Genomic DNA, 22693 nt, shown 5'->3' with positions numbered 1-22693 from the left:
TGATGGGCCTAGTTTGGAATCTTTTTCAAGCAAAGGCAGCGGCTCATTAATCCTTCAAATTCGATGAGTTTCATGCTGATCCACCATCCTTTCCACAATTTTCACCCTTCTAAACCCAAATCAAAGGTCTTTTTTGCTCAATTCAAGTTAGATTGAGAGATCTAAGAGCTTGAAGTTGGCCGAGCCTCTCGAACAAAATTCTAGCCACCACTGGCTGAATTTCCTACAAGTAAGATTGGATTTGTGATCCTCACGTGTCAAGTTTCGTTTTGGTATATAGGTTGTCAATTTAGGATAAAGTTTGTGTATTTTCCCCAGTGAGCTATATGTAAAATACCACGAAAAAATTAGTATTTTCATATATATATATATATATAAAGTATTTTTGTTGATGTTTTAGCCACTCGTATAAACCGTGAAACAAATCCCAAGGAAGAACTAGGATAATTCCTATTTTTGAGGTGGGTGGGTAAATTTCCTAAAATTGTATTTTGGGGATTGATTAACTAATTGACTTTAAACCAGATTTGTCATTATGTTATTTTAAATTGTTTTAAGAAATTATCGTGTGAATGTTTTATAAAATCTTGCAAGCTTGATAGTTGAATTTAAATTAAAATTGGTTTTTTTATATGGTTTACGAGTTGGTTATAAAATTGGCTTATTATAAATACTTGAATTTTTTGGTGATATGCATATATGTGAGCATCTTTGTATATGTATTTTTATGAATTTTCTCATAAGTTTATTTGTTGAGTTTAATCATGGTTATTTTGATTTAGTGTTTTGTTTAACTATTTAAGTATTTAAAATATTGGTTTATGATTTGAGAATTTATTTATTAGTAATGGAATTTTCATGAGTCTCATGTTTTATTTTTATTTTGTGAAATTTTAAGTTATTGTATATGCATATCAAAAATTGTTTTAATATTTGATCATATATTGTTTTACGGGTTTAAATGATTTGTGCAGTTGGAGGATGGATTCGGTATTTTATGATTTCTAGTATGTGGTATGATTTATTAAAAAAGGATTTATGAAAAGGTTGGTATATTTATAAATGTTTTTAAATGCACCATATGGTACTATTGTTTTGTATTATTATCATTTATTAGCACGCATATATGGTTAGCTATCCTATGAGAGTTAATGTTAGAAAGAGGGTGAGTAGGTATGATGTGAGGTGAGCATTAGTTGCCTTCTTCCTTAACCGTAGGATGGTAGGTTTTTAGCATCGGCATCTTTGAGAAGCTAAAGTATCTAGTTGCAGGTATTTATTTTCCTCTTTTTTGTTAGGTGGTGTCGGGATACTAAGCGTCACCTAGCATCACTTAGTATATAGTATGATACATTAGGTATATAACTGGTATTTTGCATGCTTATGAGTATTTTAATGGATATATTCAATTTGTAATTTTAATTGTTTAATTAATAATCTATTTATTTAATTATTTGTTTTAAATATAATATTTACCTGGCGTTTTATATGTTTTTAAATATTTTTTTTATATGGACTGATTTGATTGGTTTTTTATGTCAAAATTATTTAATTTATCTATTTACTTATTTGTATTATCTAGTTATATATTTGCTTTATGGATTTTATTTATATTAATTATGTTTCTTTAATTAATTTAATGATTTATTTGTTTATTTAATTGATTCTTTTTGACATGTTTATTAAAATATTACTTTAAGTGATTTTCCTTGTAACCAAATTCATAATAGGGGAAAGTTGTGATTTTAGATGTTTCTAAATGATTTAATCATTAATTGATTTCTCACATTTTATCTTAAATTATTTATTGGTTTTTAATTTAATCTAAGCATTTTATTAATTTTTGGATATTTATTAAAATGTCACTTTATCTTATATTAGTTTCTATGACAGTGTGTATATATATATATATATATATATTTGGGGCAGAAATTGATGGATTTTGTGAAAAAAAAAATTTAATAGGAAACTTTTCAAAATGAGTGGATAGTGAGGGCTTTGAGAGAAAAACTGTTTTACTAGACAATTATATTATTTTCTTATTATTAATGTTGTCATTACTATTATTTCTTTTCTAATAAAGAGTTGTTTTTATTATTATTTATTGTTCAAATTATTGTTGTTATTAGATAAATATCACTTACTCGGATAACAAACATCTCATTATATATATATATATATATATTTTTTTTTTTTCATATCTATTTCCCTAGATCCAGGTAAATAGAGGATTGACTATATATGCTATGTGACCCATTATATTGCATTCTACTTTATTTTTTGTTTTGTTTTGTTTTATATAGAAATTCTTTCCCTTTATCTTGTTATTGCTTTATTGTTTCTCCTGTATTTGTAATATTTACATTTTCTTTAATTACTCTTAGTATGCTCTCGTAATGCCGTGGACAAGTAAGGGTATTTATTGCTTATTATTTATATTTATATTTTTAAGTTGTTATTATCAAAGTCCTGTAAACTTATGAAAAACTATAATATGGAGAAGAAATAAGGTGGATGTATATTTTTAGAATGTGTTTTCCATTTAAGGTTGAATTTGGGGAAGTCTATATTACAAGTGAGATGATACCAAATTTTCTGTAGAATTTTTTATGGGATTTGCTTTAATTTGGGCTATCCAAGAATTTTAGTAGTTAATTTTAGGAGGGTCCCACAAATATCATTCCCCATTTAGTATTCTCTCTTTCTCTCTCTCTCTCTCTCTCTCTCTATATATATATATATATATTGGATTCTTTCCTTTTATATTGTCCTTCTTTTAATTTGGTTGGGATCTGTTTCATCTTGTTTTTGTTTTATTATTATTACTTTTTTAAGGTAAGTATTGGGAGGTAAGATATTTGATTGGGACAAAATATGGTATTTAAAAGCTAATAGGTTTAGTTGAACTTCGATACCATCGATTTTCAAGATTTTACACTTTAGGCATTCAACTTTCAAAAGTGTCGGATTTAGATTACAATTTTTCAATTTGTTCCATATTGGTTGAATCTAACAAACAAATTTTGTTATCAATTTGTTTGGAAAAATTGAAAATTAGACCAATCTACAACAAATTGAAAAATTTAATGCATAATATTATTTTTGAAAGTATAGGATCTAAGTTACAAAACTCTACAAATTATAGATATCATTGTCAGGATCTGCCCAAGATCTTTTATCGGAATCCTAAACAAGCCTTGATCCCAGGAAAATACTATTAGACCCTCCAATAGAAAAATCCAGCTATATCTTCCCTAAGGGTTGGAGTTACGACAAAAATTCCTGCATAGAAATACAGTTCTAAAATATCTTCTTATTTCTCCCACCTTACTACAATTGAATCCACAAATTTTAGCATTTCAAAAATGACATACAGGGAATAAGTGCAATATTAATTAAATAAATATCAAACATAATGTAGAGAGTGTTTATAGATTTCTAAGTATAAGAGTTATTACAACATGTGATAGAAAGAAATATTGCAAGATAGAAAAGGAATGAAGGCTTCTTGGACTGTTAGCAACAAACAAAGACGTCGAGGTCGCCCTCAGACAATCAATGTCTACTAACCTAAGCTTAGGGAATGAATTTAAAAAAATGAGATGCTAATCATCTCAGTGAGTGGTCCAGTCTGCTATATAATAATAATATAACAATATAATACACTTGATTACTTAATAATAAATAAATAATAATTAGTTGAAAATAATGTTTTCCCTCAAAACCCTCACAGTTCACTTTAATAAATCAATTAATTAACAAAAAAAATATTTAAATCAAATTAAAACATCTATTTGAAATAAATGGTAAAAATATAACAAAATCCATTTTAAATCATCAAATCAATTTAAATAATAAAATCATGGTAAAATGCATTTTTAAAACATTAATATGAATAAATGATAAAAACATAATTAAATATATTTTAATTTTAAAAACTTTTTTAAAACATTTTTATTTTGGAAATTGTATCGAAAAAATCACTTAATGCACCAACTATATACCAGTGATGCCTGACGGTACACAACGTCCCAAGCACCGTCTGATGTGGAGGTTAAAGAGAGAAACTGGCATACGATCATTCAGCATCCCAACAGCACCGCTGCTATCAATAGTCATCCCGACCATAGAAGGGGGTGGCTAATGCTCATTTTGTATTGTACCCTGCCAGACTTCAGGTTCGTCGCATTCCATAGGACAACTCTATAATCATAATCACGTATACTGTATAGAACACCAGTACTGTATGGTGCATTTAAAATCAATAAATCATAAATTTCACATGTATCCAAATCTCATAATTTACCACTGGATTTAACTCATCTTTTCAAATCCATAAATCCAAATTTCCTTTAAACCATCATCATAATTCAATCACCTAAAATCCATCAATTTAAATCCATTAGTATAAATATACAATTTTTCAACACCATAAAACCAGATCTATAAATATTTAAATGCATAAATATATTTTTGAAGCATAATAATTTAAAACAATATTTTTCTCAAATCCTCAAAATCAATTTAAATCAAATATGTCATTAAAACCATGTAAAATTCATACATAATTAAATTCCACAATTCATCAAAACCATAAAATAAATTCCACAATTATTTCAATGCATAATAAATTTAAATGAATATTTTCTTTCAAATCCGTAAAATCAATCCATACCAAAAATAATATTAAAACCACGTGAAATTCATATATTATTAAATTCAACACTAAACTTAACAATAATTTATTAAGAACTTTAAATCCCAAATATATGGACAGAAACACATATATTGAAATTATCACAATTTGGCACTATAATATTACAATTTTATTGAATGTCCAACACACAAAACATATTTTTCAAATAACCAATTAACGTAAAATATATAATTATCAACCCAAAATAATTTTGAAGGTGAGTCACTCACCTCGAGCATGGGAAATCAATCAAGATCCTCGATGGGAACGGTCCTACAATTCACATGCGTACCTTAAATATCAACGTTACACAAAATTGATTCAATTAATATTTTAATCAGGCATATTACACATGAGGACCTGGGGGAGCTAATACAAACATTAACCAAAATTTAAGAATGATATATCGAAATGAAACTTATGATGCGAGGATTACAAATCAGGTCTTATCTTCTGGAAATCGGGCATGTGGTGGCCGGAATCTCACTGGAAAGGTTCTGAATTTAATGTCTACAAATCTCATCATCCGCTGAGAATTAAAGGAAAAGGACCTTGGATTTATATTTAGCGAAGTCAAATTAGTGGGAAAGTGTAGGTGGGGTGATCGAAAACTCATTGGAATTGGGTTTTCCAGCGAGCCACTGTGGTCATAGGAGAACGTCATTGCTGGCGACACGTCAGATGACCACTAACCGTGATTTTTGGTGATGAGGTAGATTGGAGGATGGGCAACTCAAGGGACCGACGGTGTCAAAAAAGAGTGGTTGGTTTGGGAGAAATCGGTTAGAGAAGGAAACGACATTGTCGCCGAAAATAGGGCTCGATTTGGGCGTGTTGTCGGTGATCTGGCCATGGGACTTGGGTAGCTGGCCAATTTTGAGGTGGTCCAAGGTGGTGGTTGGAAATGGGTCAACCATCGGTGGCCATTTTTTCACTCTCCTCTTTCTCTCTCTTCTTTCTCCTTCTCTCTCTTCTCTCTCCTCCACCTCACTCAGTTTTCCACCAATTAAAACAACACCTGTAGGTGCCACTTTGCACTCATGGGTTGGCCAGGTTTTGACACATGGCATAGTATCATTGGACACTGTGCACAGTTACGGATTAGTGCATTGTAAATGCTGTCTTAGAAAAATTTTGTAGGTCTATAACTTTCTAACCAAATGTCCAAATTAGATGTGCCGCTAGTCTATGAACTCGTATCAATAAGTACTTTACAATCATACATGAATCAAAACAAAAGTTTATAAAAATACAAAGTCAAATCCGTAACCCTCGGACAATTTGGATTTCATCTTGTTTTGCCCATAACTTTCAAACCGCAACTTCGTTTTCGACGTGCTACTAGTCTACAAACTCAGGTCAATGTGTACTTCGTAATGGTGCCTCAGTCAATATAGAATTCCATCTGGATCAAAATGCCAAAACGGGACCCACTTGGTCAACGACGGTCAAACCCGGTCAACGCAAGAGAAATTCTGGTGTACTTTGGGACGGAGCGTTACAATCATCGTGTAATTAACCCATGCTAATATCAATAGTACTCATATATCATGAACTTCAAGTTTTGAAAGTTGAAGCTCATGACTTATTTAAGCACTATCCTTTATATATTCTTTTTTCGGACCAATCACAAGCTATATCACTTCTTCTTTCTTCATTTTTTTTTTCCACTATATGGATATGTTTTGCGTTCCTTGAACATGCTATGACTTGATTTCCTACCTAAATAAACCACTTTGTATTTTCTTTCACATGATACTATATAACTAGAAAGAACCTAAAAGAATCCCATGTTTTAGCCATGTGCTAACATAAATGTGTACTTTTTTTGGGACAACATAAATAAATACTTATTGGTAAGTTATTTAATATAATATATCTATATAAATATAATTGCATCTGGTTTCCCTTAATTATTTATACAGAGAGAGATAGTGAGAAAGAGACAAGTTATTGCTTTCACATATAAGTTTTATATGGTAAAGACTCATAAGCAACTTCATAAAAGGGACTTTCCATATCAGCTGCATAGAACACCAAACTACATATAATAATTGTCTTGGAGGAGGCATATGGTGTCATCGTCACCTCTCCCCAAGATTCAATAATCCAACTGACTAATAATAATAATAATTACTGGTTGTATTCCATATAGGTTTTTGGAGTTGTTTCTTTCCCTATTTTAGCTTTTATTTTTTTAAAAAAATAAAAAATTATTTAAATATGATATGTACTATCACATAGAAAAATTTCTCAACAAATTACTTATGAAATTTTACGATATGAAATCTATAGCATGTACATAGATTTCATTCTATATAAATTAATTACTATGGATAAATATTTAATTTGTTACTGAATGATTATTGTTGATGCAAAAAATTTGATGTCATATTTCTTTCAATTTGTATCATTAACCAGCTCATAATCCACCAACCTATAACCACAGATAGAGTTAAACTTTTAGGGTATCAGTGTGGTACCAACCAAAAGCATTTCAAATGCTCAAATCCGAAAGCGAGTATAGTGTTTTTAGTATGGAGAAAATATAGAGAATTTTGTATATACCGTTCTGTGAGAACTGAGGTATATTTGAAGGTTGGAGGTGCCATTTGAATTTGATCGTTATAAGATCTTGGTTCAAACCATGAGAAAATCATGAGATTTTATTAGATATCCATAACTATTGTTTTATTCAAATAAGAAACACTTAATTCACATATAGGTTATAACTGTCATTATTTGAATTATCAACTTCCAAAGTGTCACGACTCAGATCCATGACCCATCCACTAGTGTGATATTGTCTTTTTTGAGTTTAGTCTACATGGCTTTATTTTAGCCTAAGCTTCACTGGCTTATCTAAAAGTTTCATACTAATGAGAGAATTGTTTGCACTTATATATCACTTCACCATTTCCTTCTTGAGTTCTGAATGCCTAGACTTATATATCACCTCATCATTTCCTTTTGGAGTAATGTGAGATTGTTTACTAATCTTGTTCTTTCTTACCTTGCATCCTTCAAGGCTTACAATTCTTACAATCCATCCTATTAAGTCCCAACATTTTCATTGACACACTTTTGATTGGGCTTTAGCTCTGATGGTTCACATATAGGTTATAACCATCATTATTTGAATTACATTCCAAAGTATCATGACTTGCTTCACTCTTATGATATTGTTTACTCTCGATCTAGGCAATATGATTTTGTTTTGACCCAAACCCCACTAGCTTGTCTAAAAGGCTTCATTCTAGCAGGAAAAGTGTCCACACATATCATTTCACCATTTCTTTTTTGAGTGATGTGGGATTGCTCATTGATCTTACATTTTCTTGCCTTACTAACTTTAAAATTCTAAGGTCTTACAATGCAACCCTTTTCGGGTTTAGTGTCCTCACTAACACAATTTCAATTAAAGTCCAACTTTGATAGTATTTTGTCAAAATCCAAGTCCATGAACCGCTCTACTAGTATGATATTATCTTCATTATATACAACCTGTGTGGTTTTGTTTTGGCCCCAACCCCACTTTCTTACCCAAAAGGCCCCATACAAGTTGGAGAAGTATCCACACTTATATATCACTTCACCATTTCCTTCACAAATGATGTGAGATTGTTCACTGTTTCTCTTTTCTTGCCTTATATCTTTTAAGATTCACAAGTCTTTCATGAAAACTTTGCTCTGTAATATCCATGATACTAATAATTGAAACCACATCTGGTGGTTGTGATTTGAATAGTTGAGACCAAATTCATTCATTGATCTTATTTGACTAATTGTATCTACAATCAACCATTAAAGATACTAGTAATTGTTAGTGGCAGACCTAGAAAAATTTTCAAAGATGTTACCATTATATAATGCTAATCAATTACTTTTTAGCTGATAAATTGAAAATATACAAATATATATAGAAAATGCAATTTTTTTTATATTATTTTCCATTAATTAGAATATTAACAAAACCTAGTAGAGTTAAATATTTTTTGTTTGTTTTTTGTAAAAGTTTTTTTTTTTTAATAGGAGAAATATGATTTTAATACACTTGCAAAGGTATTTTGGCATTCACATACGTTGCAAAATCAATTTAAAATAAAGTAACATACTACTTGAGGTAAAAGAGAAACATATATATATATATATATATATATATATATATATGAAAAGTTAATATTAAGGATAATCAGGGAAAATAAATGGAAAACTAGAAGAAAAAAAATTACAGAATCATAATTAGGATTAAAAAAGTCAACTTCTATACAAATAAGTATCACAATTGTAGATAATTATTATGTTAAAAAGGTATTATAATGCTGAAAAATATTGATAAATAATGTAGTTTTATTAAGAGATTTTGATTATAAATAAGTAAGATATTAACCAAAAAAAAGAAAAAAAAAACAATAAAGGAGGAAAATATTTGGTGAATGAAGGAAAATATTAAAACAAAGAGATCTAGAAATGAGTTTGAAAAAGTCTGTTATAGACAATGTGGGAGAGAATATGAGATGGGAAACTTGCATTTTGAAAAGGTTAAATTGGTAGTCTCCATCACCAAATTTAGTAGTATTAAAGATAAACAGTCATGATTACGCCACATATTTTTTAGCTACTATTCACCTACCACAGTTATATCAAATGACAAACGAACTTTAGTGGAATTTTTGGACGTGAATCCCCAATATCTTGCAGTGCATGTTTTACATCTTAACCTCTAGATTTACAAAAACCAAAAAAAGAAAAAAAAAAAAACAAACTTTAGAATCATTCGAGAAATGAACGGCTATAAAACAAAATATTATATAAGCAATTTTGATATACTGAGAGAATTATGGAGATGAATTGTAAGGGACAACATTGACAGTCATGAAATTTACATGATTTGCATAATCTAACGATTATAGATGGTTGTCCTTCATAGTCCCTTTCAATAAATTCTTCACTATTCAAACTCAATTATATAAGAATTTCTTATAAATTCATATGTCTGAAAAATCTTTGTTATCTCCCTTAGCATTATATAATTTTCATTTTCTTAGTCTTTGTAACACCCCGTACCAAAAAATATACATGATTAAACAAGTTTGACCAAATTGACTAAGTTTGACTAAGTTTGACCAAGAGAACAATATATGGGTTCAAGTTGACTTTTTCAATAGCCAATATTTTTGGTTTGACTGAGGTACCATTGTATAGATCTCTTCGATACGAGTTCATAGACTGGAGGCATGCCAAATTCTGATTTACGGATAAAAAGTTATGGTTCTGAGAAGTTTTAAGCATAAGTTTTAAATCAGTGTCCAAGCCAGTCCCCAGTTTTTGTGTGTTAGTGACCCAAGGCTTTATATAAACCTAGGTAAGTGTGTCAAACAGGAAAAAAGCCCAAAATACCCATTTCTTCCCCAAAACCCGAGAAATTTTCTCCTCAGACCCGTAGGTCCGAACTGGGTCATTTCGACCCGTTTACCGTAGAACCGGGTTATCGCCGTTTTGCCCATTTCCAGCCAACCACCATTTACATGCTCTATCCAACTAGAAAGGTCACTTGAAGGTGAGCTCAGCCATGAAATTTCATGATAAGAAGTGGCCGAACGTGCCCAGATCGGGCTGGCGAAGTCCGCGACAGCCGGCGAGGTGGGTCACCAAATTTTCTCATTTCTTGGCTGTTTCAGGCCAACCCATACACCTTTTCCACTATTTTTGACCTCTCTGAACTCATTTCCGTGGTTATTTTGTCTAAATTCCTCACCGTTTAAAAGATTCGACAATGGGAAGTTCGGCCAATGCTTCAACAGTGTTTTTTGGCCACCGGAGGAAACTTTGGACCAAAGTGAGCATACTGATGAGTTCCTTGTCTCTTGGGCTTTCCGTCAATATAAAGTTTGTGAATTTTGGAGGTCGTTTGATAATTTTTCCACTTTTGGATTAATTAGTTAATTTTCAGATAAGTTGGGGACTGTGTTTGGACAAAATGGGTCAAATTAGTTAAAATTGGAGTTGAATTAGTGAAATTGGATATTATTAGAACCCATTAGGTGGTTCGATTTTGTAATATTAAGCTTTAGGTAAAAATCTCCAATTTTGGATACCGGATCCTAATTACACACGGTATAATTAGACCGTCCGGTGTCCAATTTATGCAATTTTGTAGTACTGTAAATCATTTTGAGACATTTGGGTTATACAAGTGTCTCTGGTTTAGTTGTTTGAAGCCTGAGGAATATTTTATTATATTACAGGCACTTGAGTTGAGCTTAGAGGCGATCCTGTAAAAGAGCAGGCGTGAGAATCTACAGTACTATGAGTGGTTATTAGTTTTAAAAATGTTTTGGGTATATAGTATAATATATATATGTGGTTTGAGTATTTTACTTATACCTATCGTTTGATTTGAATGCTCATTCTATGGATGCATGAGGATCTGCTTTTACATATATATGTTATCATTTTATATGACTTTTGTCAATATTTTAAACGTTTGGCAATTCTAATGAGTTCACGAATGAACTTGTGGTATTTAAATATTTTGGTATTTGAATTGAGGTTTTAAATCACTTTGGAAATTAATCGATTTGAGAAAGCATATTAAAATATTTTATGATTTTAAGCATGTTCAAATATTTGATAAATTTTTAGATGCTTAAAATCGGTTTATGGTGAATATATTTCACTGTGGTATTTTCTTATTTTAGTAAGAAATCATGATTTGAAGTTTTTTTGGAAATATTTAGACAAGTGGTTGAGCGTGAATATTAAATTATGATTTATGATACGGTAAGATACTGTATCGGTTATTTTAAATTGATGTACCATATAGTACCAGAGTTTGATTTAGTATTATATTACAACGCGCTAGGTTTACCATGGTGCCGTGAGGTTGGTTTCATTTAACGGTTATCTATTATTACCACGGACTGTGAGGTCGGATTTATCCGACGGTTTATTATTGCCACGGACTGTGAGGTTGGGTACGTCCCGACGGTTAATTGATATTTCCACGACACCTGTCGTATATTGAGGGTCGTAAGATGGGTGTCTCCCATGGGTTACAGATTGGTACATCGTTTGGTACATTGTGTACATTTGAACATATTGTTGATTTACAAACATTATGGTGATTTCTGCATTTTTCATATTTATTTGGTGGAACTGAATTTATTATATTTTATGCTCAAATATTTATATCTTGATTTGAGACATTTTATAATATTACAATGATCGTCCATTTTATATTTGAGCATCGGTTTTATGATATAGTAAATTGGGATACAAGTTTGGGTTTTGTGAAATGATTTTTACATGGGGAACTTTTCAAACGAGTGGAACGAGAGGTCTTGAGAGAAAGATTTTTCAGAAATAAATTATTATTTTTCTATATACTATGCCACTCACTGAGATTTCTTTATCTCATGTTTTATTGTTTTAAATTCGTTCACCTAGACCCAGGCATCTAGTAGCAGTCTACCTCGCGCACAGCTTATCGTTTTGTTCCTTCCACGACAGCAACCGTATTTATCTTTTCTTTATCTACTGTTATCTTTTGGATTTATTTATTATTTATTTGTACTCCTATACTTCATTGATACTCTTAGAATGCTCTGATTTTAGATATGGGACTTAGTAGAGATCATGGTACTTATGTGTGTAGTTATGGCCTGTAGTATAGTAGGCCGGTTGTAGACTTTACGCTGTTGTGGATTTATTCATTTTTTTTATATACATATTGAGGTATTATTGTTATCGCTTGTATTTGTTGTCCACGTTTTAAGATGAGGTTCCATTGAATATTCTCTAAGGATTCTCCAATGGAACTTCACTAGGCGGGGCCACGCGGGGGATCCTGGAAAGGTTCTCAGGGCGGATCCTGTCAGTCTTAGTTACGTATTTCTATGGTTTCTAATAAAATCAACTATAGTTGTGCTATAAAAAGGAAGACGAAAATTAAAAAGATGCAAGAAAAATTAGTTAAGTCTTTGATAAATTACTGTTTCATAGTTGCTATGTCAAGACTCTAAACATACAACTCACACCCCAACATCCAGAAAATATGCAGATATGAGTTTATGTTGTTAAAAAATAATAAATTACAAAATATGTTTAAATAAAATAAATTATATTAGAATACATGTATAAAAACAATACTTTAAATTTAACAGTTGATGTCTTAACGATAATTTTGATAACATCATCACTATCTAGCATTAATATAAATTTATATTTTCACTATATATATATATATATATATATACATTAGTATAAATATATATACAATCTTTCGACATATTTGAGTAACCTGTTCGTGGGATAATACACTTGCTCAAAGGCTAATATGCTTACCCAAAGGTGAACTTACCTACTTGAAAGCTGAATTATTTGCTCGAAAGCTAATATACCCTATATACTATATGATATACCAAGGTATGGTTCCATGATACTGGTCAAATGTAAATATACTACTACCAGTATGGCCAGAGATGGTTGCCCATAATGACTATCCAATCCACTTATCTCATAAACTGCAGAGATATTATCCAACCTGTTTATGAGCCGAAATGAGTTGCTACTCCAGTATAGTATGGTAGACCTAACACATAACATAATATATATCTATATATATAAATATACATATACACATTAAAAGGACATTTGACGTACCATATAATACACCAATATTGCTAGGTAATGTTTGGTATCCCAAATATCACTTTACAGAAGGAGGGAGAGGAGAACATGTACACGTCCTTTTTAGCATCCTAAAAATGCTAGTGCTAAATAATCTACCATTCTATGACTAAGGAGGTGGCTAACATTTGCTCATGTTAATGCTTATAGAAATAGCTAAACGTATTGTTCTTCAGCCACGAGGAAGGTAGCTAATGTAACACCCTGTCCCAAATTGCACCGGAATCCGTGCACGTTGACCGAGATTGACCGTTGACCGAGTGGGTCAAAAGTTGACTTTTTGCTCCAGTTGGAATTTTCGAGTTGACCAGGGTACCGTGGCGCAGTGCACGATGCCCCGAGTTCGTAGACTGGTAGCACATCGAAAACGGAGCTACGGTTTGAAAGTTATAAGCAAAACAAGTTACGGTCCAGACTGTCCAAGGGGTGCCGGAGTTGACTTTTTATTTATGGGGAAATGAGCTTTGACTTGTGCATGGTCGTGAAGTGCTCGTCGATACGAGTTCACAGACTAGCGGCACGCTTAAAACGGACATCCAGTTAAAAAGTTATGGACGTTTGAAGTTTGCCAGATAGCGTAATATTTTAATGTTTTTGAGTCGATGAACAGTGAAATGCCATGTGTCAACTTCTGATTGGTCCACGTGGCATGAACAGTGCCACACAGTGGCTTTTATTGGATAAAATTCTCGGGGAAAAGGGAGAAAGAGAGAAAGAGAGAGAGAGTCCGACGGCCACCGGAATTTTTCAAATTTTTCGACCGATCTACAATACACGCGCCGGCCAGCAAGGTTCCCCTCCCCATTTCTGGCAAAACCTTCAATTTTCACAGCGATCGGCCGCCGGGCGCGCCCGGATCGGACGTCCGAAGATCGGCGGCGAGTTTTTCCCTCCACCGTCGGCCACCGCCGATCGACCCATTTTCGGCCATTTTCCGGCCACACGCGCCTACTAGCCTTCATCCTCTCCTCATGTTCGGCCGACCCACCAAATTTCACGGCCATCGGACCACCGACGCGCCGGGATCGGAGCGTTTTCCGGTGAGGGGCCGGAAATCTTCAAACCGTGATTTCTCCGCCGTCCGGCCTCCTTTTTCCTCACCGCTGGTCCCGTTGGATTGCTCTCCCCACGATCTACAAATCTGCAAAAAATCACGGCCAACGGCCACCGCACGCGCCGTTGCCGGCGACGGCTGCCGGTGACCACGGCGGCTCGCCGGAAAGTACTGTTTCGGCGAGTACCCAGTTTCCCGACCGGCTCTAGTCTACTGTGTTCGACCTCCTGAACCTGAATCCGGCATCCGTTTCTGCCAATTCGCGAGGGTTTGGGAGAATTGCGGAGCCAAAACCCGAAAAGCTTTCCGGCGAGATTCCGACCCCGTCGGGTCCGATCACCGGAAAGTAAGACCGAATCCGTGATCCTCATCATGCAAGCTTCGATTCGGTATATAACTCGTAACCTTTAGATATTGTTTGGTGTTCGCTCCCTGGGTACCCATTTGGGAATTACCCGAATAAAATATTAATATTTTTGGTTGGTGCACTGTGGTTGTTTAGGTGCGCGTACGAGTGGCGGAGTTGATCCCGAGGAGGATCTTAGTTGATTTGCGTGCTCAAGGTGAGTGACCCACCTTCAAAAATTATTTTGGGCAATTAATTATGTTTATTTGGTATTTAAATTGATATTTAAATTTATGCTCATGTGGTGTGGTTTATTTGTGGTTTTATCTTGGTTTAATTTATTTATTATGCATGAGCAAAGTGTATTTTGGTAGTATTTGTACGTGGTTTTAAATTTGATTTTTTTTCCGGGCATAATTGGGTTAAATATTTTGCGAAAATATTTGTTTAAATTTTATAAATTATTCCTGCGGTATTTTTATGGTTGCATCTCGTATTTCGAGAAAATTATGGTTTGTTATTATCGCTGTTTCGTACCGGTCTGGTTGAATAAAAATGTGTGGGATGGTAAGTGTGATAATTTAATATATTTCCCACGGTAATTTTGGAAAACGGTACGGTTGGTTAATATTGTTTATTTTTAGACGCACTCATACAGTATTGGTGTTCTGGTGTATGGTGTATGGACACGTGGTAGCGCGCAGGTATTATGTGGTTTAGCGCGCGGTTATTACTTCACCCGTGAGTTGCCATTGGACCGTGGGCAGGCAAGTTTGTTATTGCGCACAGCCGCCCCCCTCCTTGGCCGGGTTGATGGTTTCAGCAGCGGTACTGTCGGGACGCCGAAGTGCCGTTGCAGGTTTCTCTCTTTAACCCCCCACCAGTCGGTGCTCGGGACGCTGGGTATCGGAGGGCATCACCGGTATATGGTGTGGTGCGTCGGTGTAAATTGCAAATAATGTTTTAAACCCCAAAGGTGTTCTAAAATTATTTATTATAATTTATTACATTTTAATTATATTTGGGGTATTTATTTATTTAATTGTTGTTTGTTAAATTATTTAATCCCTTGGTTTTCGGGAGGTATGCACACTGGGTTTTGCGAAAAGGTTTTAAAAAGGGAACATTTCAAACTGAGCGATTGGTAAGAGTTTTGAGAGAAATTATTATTTTCCAACAGTTATTATTATTTATTTATTAATTGTTGATATTTGTTCTATTCCTTAGTTGCTATTACTATTATTTTATTATCACTAAAGGTGTTCAGTAGTTAGGGTTACTCACTGAGATGATTAGCATCTCACACTCTTAAATTCTGTTCCCTTAGGTGCAAGTGGTGATAGACGTTCTTCCGGAGCGAACCAAGTTTTCCGCTGCTGTTGTGTTTCAAGAAGTACTTCTATACTCTTTTATTTCAGTGTATTATTTCTTTCAGCCTTGTTGTATTTCTGTTGTTTAGCACTTCTTAAAGCTCTGTATACTATTGGGATACTTCTGTTTTATTTATGCATTGGACTGTTGTTGTTTTTGAGAAGTGCTGAAACTTGTGGAACAATTTGTAGTTTGCGGGAGGAATAAGGGGATGAGTATAGAAGTGTGTTTTCAGTGCAGGTAATTTGTGGTAAATCCATCCCTTAGGGGAGGCTCTGCCGGATTTTCCTTTGGAGGGTCCGGTAGGGTTTCCCTGGGATCAGGGCTTGTCTAGGGTTCCGGGGAAGGAATTCTGGACAGGTCCTGACAGCTAATGCCATCGCTACAAATTACCTATCTGTCCTCCCTCACCATAGTTCACAAATGACAACTAAATATAACTTATGCTTTATTTCCGCAAGTATACGAGCCACACAAGTAATAAAGTAATGAGCGAATATCATTCCCTCGAGCAGTGTTCGAAACTTTGCTAAGTACCAAAATTATTGATTAATTCTTTCTATTTAGGCACCCAGTTTGACTAAAAACTAGTGAAAACGTAAATTAAAACTAATATTAAAATTTAATTAAAGTAGTAAGACAAGAAATCAAGAGAAACAACACACACAAGTAATGGAAATGGTAAATATTATAACCTAAAGCTCTAGGATATTGAGTTCCCTCTTATTCTTTTCATAATTGAACTTTAGGTGATTACTATTGGATTTCTATCCTTAATTCTAATGAAAGGGTTTCTAATTACATCCAATTTTGTATCCCTAGAAAAATTAGAATCTACGGATAATTAGTGGAAATTCAAGAATCCCTTCCTAAATTAAAACATAGCTTGTGTAATCCTAGTGACAAATCCATTAAATAACACTTTCCAAAGGAGGAAATTCCTAGATCTATCCAATAACCAATTGATTTCCAATCTAATTAGAGGTATTATAACATTAAATCCAAGGAATACAAGAATAGAATTGCACAATAGTAATCAACCCATCATTCAATTACAATTCAAATAAAAGTTCCATCAATATCTTAGATAATAAATCTAGCAATCCACGTACAAAATATAAACCAAATCCAAAATAGAATGTATATCTATTATTGAACCCATGTCAAATATATATCCAAATATAATTTAGAGAGTGATAAGAGATAGAGAAAACTCAAAGGAGGAGGAATCCTGTAGAGGAATCCCTTCAATCTTCAATCTTCTTACAAGCTTAAGCTTTCTCTCTCTAGATTTAGCTCTTTCTCTCTTTAAATTGAGTGTACTGCTCTCCTTTTTTTCCTTTCTTCCTACCCAACCACCCAAGAAAGCCCCCTCAAAGAATCTCTAAAACCTTAGGTTTTTTAGTTAATTCCAAAAATTAAATCAAGATCAAAAGGTCCTCGATATGCATATGACTCTCATATACCTATTTTAAATTAGGTCACATGATTCGCACATACAAATCTCTACACTAAAAGCATATGCTTTGCGTATGCTCTCATTAAAGCTACATTTTGACTAAAGTCAGGTGGCATGTTTGACTTGGTTTAGGTATGGTGAGCCTTCTTCCTCTCCAAGGTGATCCCTAAAGCTTTAAAAACCATGAAAATTATCATTAATTTCACTATAGAGCTCACCTACACAAGTACATAAAAACATATCATAATAACCATAAATGGTTACAAATAATTAAGCTATAGAAGACTAAATAAGTGAGCTAAAACTCACTTATCAATGACCTGCATGCTACAATCAATTACATGAATATCGAGAACATTGGTACTATATGGTGTACCTATAAACCAACTAATCGTACATAAACATAAAATTGTGAAGAAAAAAAGGAGCTCAACTCTTCACAATTACCTTTTAAAATAGTAAATAAATGGTTTAAACAAATAACTAAATGAATAAATAAATAAATAAAGAGATGAATAAATAAATAACAATAAACAAATAAAAATAAGAAATATGATAAGTTTTAAAAAATAACGAATAATCTTATAAATACCATAAAAAAATAAAAAAATAAAAACCAAACGTAACTTTACACATTTAAGTACTAATCGAAATTCAATATAATATTTTAAGAAAGTAGGCCACATTAAAATCATCTTAATATTAAATACTTTTAAAATTCTTGATCTTTAAAAATCAACATTTAAATTAATAAATAAATAATAATTAATTAGATAATCTTACCAAAATCATACACATATATTTAATTAAACACATATACACACATATATATAAATATATACACATACATAGATATATAAAAATACTGATTTTCCTCATTTCCATTTACAAACCATAAGTGAAGAATTATTTTTAAAACATAATAATTATTACTAGAATTAGATTTTCTTAACTCATAAGTTAATGTATAAATAAATAAATCAAAATAGGCAAACAAATAATATTGCAAAATCGTATACATTTACTTAATTATATACACTCACACACACACATATATATGTATATATATATAAATAAATAGACATGTTTTGTTAATATAATTATTTTACCAAAACTAAAATTAATGATAAATAATTTTGTAGTTCGAACATAGATTATAGTTAAAATTAAAGCATGGAAGCATTTAAAAAGAAATCACATAAACTAATATCTTTTTAATTCTATAACCAATGCAATAATTTAAAGTTCACAAGAACAGTAAATCGGCAATTAAAACAATAAACCAATAAATGAAATTATTTTAATTAAACATAAGCATCTAAACCTAGAATTTTATAAAATACTCAATTAATAATGATTTGTCAAATAAAACCTCTAAATTCAAATTTAATAACATATAAATATAAATATATATATACAAAAGTAAAATAAAAATATATTTTATGACCCCAAAATATGATATAAGGAAAATAAACCCCTCACATCTAGATATTATATATGAATATATATACATAAACATAGAAAGACAATCAATCAAAATCAAAGAAACAGGTATGTCATATGTTATACCTATAATCATACTAAGCTAATAAAGTTTACAAATGCAGTTGAACAGCCTGAAGTGAAATTATCAAATTCCTAAACCAAAATCATAAAATTAGATGTGTGATGAACTGTGGTCATTACTTGGAGCCATAATAGCCTTAAGACTTACTTTCCAATCATAGAGTTCGTCATTTTCTACCAATTACCAGTAGGAACATAAACAAGTATTCCAAGAACAGTGACAAAAATGGCAAAAATGAAAAAATCATTATTAGTTTTATAGAAGCATTAATAAATAAAATGACAAAAACTAGTTAAAACCTTGAAACATCTTCTAGCATGAAGACACGAAGTGGCTTTACTTCAGAAAGTCTCCACTTCATGAACTCTTGCCTCCAATTATGTAACACACTCACAGGCATGACAATAGTCTAAGGATGGGTGACCTCCTGGGAAGCTCTAAAAAAAAATGCATACTGAATATGGTAGCTAAATTGGGAATAAAAAAAACCTATATTGATTGTGGTGGCTAAATTGGGAACAATATTGGTAGAAAGTGACAGGTCCAGCAATGAAGGCCGGATGTTACAGCCATGCTTTTCAATACAGCTACCATAATTTGAATAAAAAATTTTGATCTCCTCACTCATTCAAATCCACTAATCTTCTTTTATCGAAGTGTTCATCAAGCACCACTTGAACTCCTTAGCCTTGGGATGTTATTTTATTGTTGTTGTTTGTATCCTTGGTTCGCACTATTTGTGTGCCTCACCCCACATCTACTTGATTTAAGCCACATGGATTTCCTCCATCGTTCATTTCCCATAATGAATTGCTAAATTATGTTTTCATATGTCTTTGGTAGTGCAATATACATCATATATAAGATTTGGGTACGCCCAATATATGTTTAAGAAGAAAAATACATTTGTTCAATTTAACATCTCAGGTTAATGCATTTTCCATCTATCTTTAATAATGTTGTATATGAAATATGGACAATATAAGTCTACTCGTGTATATGTTTATCGAAGAAAATATATTCGCTCAATTTACACAACTTGAGTTAATGTTCTTTTTAATCAAAATTTAATTGTACAATATACATGTTGACGATATTAGTTCACTTCGTATACGTTTATCAAAGAAAATACATTCGTCTGTTTATACAATCTAGGTATATGATTTTTTTCATCATCCTTTAATAGCATAGTATATGTAGCTTGAACAATATTAGCTTGACCCGTATATGTTTGCAAGAGAAATACATTCGTTTGGTTTATACAACATGGATTAATGTTTTTTTTCATCTATCTTATAATAGCACGGTATACATAACCTATAACAACTTGTCCCCAAAAAACACCTAAAATTTAAAATTTTTGATTGATTGATGAAGTTTGACCAAATTGGACTTTTAAGTGTGATCAAGTTTGACTTTTATTTAAGAATAGATTTTAGCTTTGACTCTTATACCATTGTGTAGAGTTTATCGATATAAATACATAAATTGGTGGCATGCCTAATTCTGTGTTAAATTAAAAAATTATGTTTTTAAGAAATTTTAAATGTAAATATTATATCAGTGCTAAAACCAGTCTCGGATTTTGATATATTAGTAGCCCAAGGCCCTATATATATGTTAGGAAATGTGCCAAACAGCGACCAAAGCAAGAAATGCCTTAAAATTCCTTAAATTCAACACCTCAACTCCACTGACAGACTTGTCACTTTTTGTAGATATTGTCCCCAATTTAGCCATTGCACTTTGTATGAGAATTTTTTTTGTTCAAAACTTCCTAGAAAGTCACCCATCATAAGATTGCTCTTGTCTGAGCATGCTTAACTTTGTAATTCTTTCAGATCTTAAAGGCAATCCCTCTGAAAAGGTTTCAGCATTATGAGAGTGACTATTATTACATTTGAATTATCCCGTAATTGATACCTAAGCCATGTATGATTGGACACCAGATAGCTTGCCAATGCCTTAGATCTGCCCACATTGGTCATCACAATCCATCTTTTAAGGCCCAGAATTCTCGTTGGCATATTTCTAATCGGGTACAAACTTTAATACCATTTGTAACACCCCATCTCCATTGATGGATTTGTCACTCTCTATCGATATTATCCCCAGTTTAGCCACCGCACTTGGTATCGAGTTTTTTGTCTAGAACTTCTTAGGAGGTCACCTATTTAGAGTTTCCCAAGAGGTCACCCATCTTAAGATTGCTCCTATCTAAATACTTTTAATTTAGACCTTTCCAAGAGGTCATGCACTTTAAAATTGCTCTTGCCTGAGCACATTTAATTTTGGAGTTCTTTCGAATCCTGAAGCCAACCACTCTGAAATGACCTCGATGTTACGATTGTGACTATTATTACATTTGAATCATCCCGTGATCTACACCTAGGCAATGTGGGATTGAACACAAGGTAGCCTATCAGTGGCTTGTCCCCGCCCACATTTGTCGTCACACCAAACCTTTAAAAAATCATCCCAGATCTGTGGAACCCGATCCCAACTGATTCGTGACCTATTTAACACCGAAATTAGGTGACCACCATTTGACAATTGTCTAGGTGAATTGATCTACATTCACCCGGTGACTGCAGCAGTGGAATTTCATATCAAGCCACTACTGACCACCCAAATTGGGCATTCGATACTGGCGAAAGCAAGCCATGAATTTCCAACATTTCAACAAATTTTTGACCATTCTAGCTCTATCCATACACCATTCACCTCTAGTTTGGATCTTTAGAATCCATTTTCGGACAAAGTTTGCCAAAATTCCTTATCGTTTAAAAGATCCATCAACGAGAAGTTTGGTCAAATTTTCGACGAGTTTTCCAGCCATCAGCTGAACTTTTGGGCCAAGGTGAGCACACCAATGTATTCCTCATCTCCTGGGCTTTTTGTTGATATAAAGTTTATGAATTTTAGAAATTATTTGATAATTTTCCATTTGAGGGTTAATTAGTTAAATACTTGATAAAATTGAAATGTGTTTAAACAAAATTGGACAAAGTGGATAAAATTGAAGTTGGATATAGTATAATGAAATATTAATAGGACTCATTGAAAGGTTCAATTTTGTAAAATTGACTTTTGAGTGAAAAATTCAAATTTTGAGTATTGGATCCTTAGGTTTCGCGGTACAACTGAACTAGTCAATTTCCAATTTATAAAATTTTATGGTTTATAAATTATTTTAAGACATTAATACATGCCTGGAGTTTAATTTATTAGAGCTTCAGGAATATTTTATTATATTATAGGCATCCGTATTAAGTTTGGAAGCGACTCTCGGGAGGAGCAGGTGTGAACATCAGCAGCATATGTAAGTTGTTATGTTTTTAAATGATTTTGGGCATGCTAGTATAATAAATATAGTTAAAATATGTTATATAGATGAATTGATTTGAATAGTTATTATATGCATATATAAATGTTACATATGTGTTATCATTTGATGTAACTTCTAATAAGATTTTAAATGATTTTAAATTCAAATGAGTTCATAGTAA

This window comes from Ziziphus jujuba, chromosome 6 (assembly GCF_031755915.1).
Source record: "Ziziphus jujuba cultivar Dongzao chromosome 6, ASM3175591v1".
Taxonomy (NCBI): Eukaryota; Viridiplantae; Streptophyta; class Magnoliopsida; order Rosales; family Rhamnaceae; genus Ziziphus; species Ziziphus jujuba.
The sequence above is the reverse complement of the archived record's forward strand: the minus strand, read 5'-3'. Positions refer to the sequence as shown.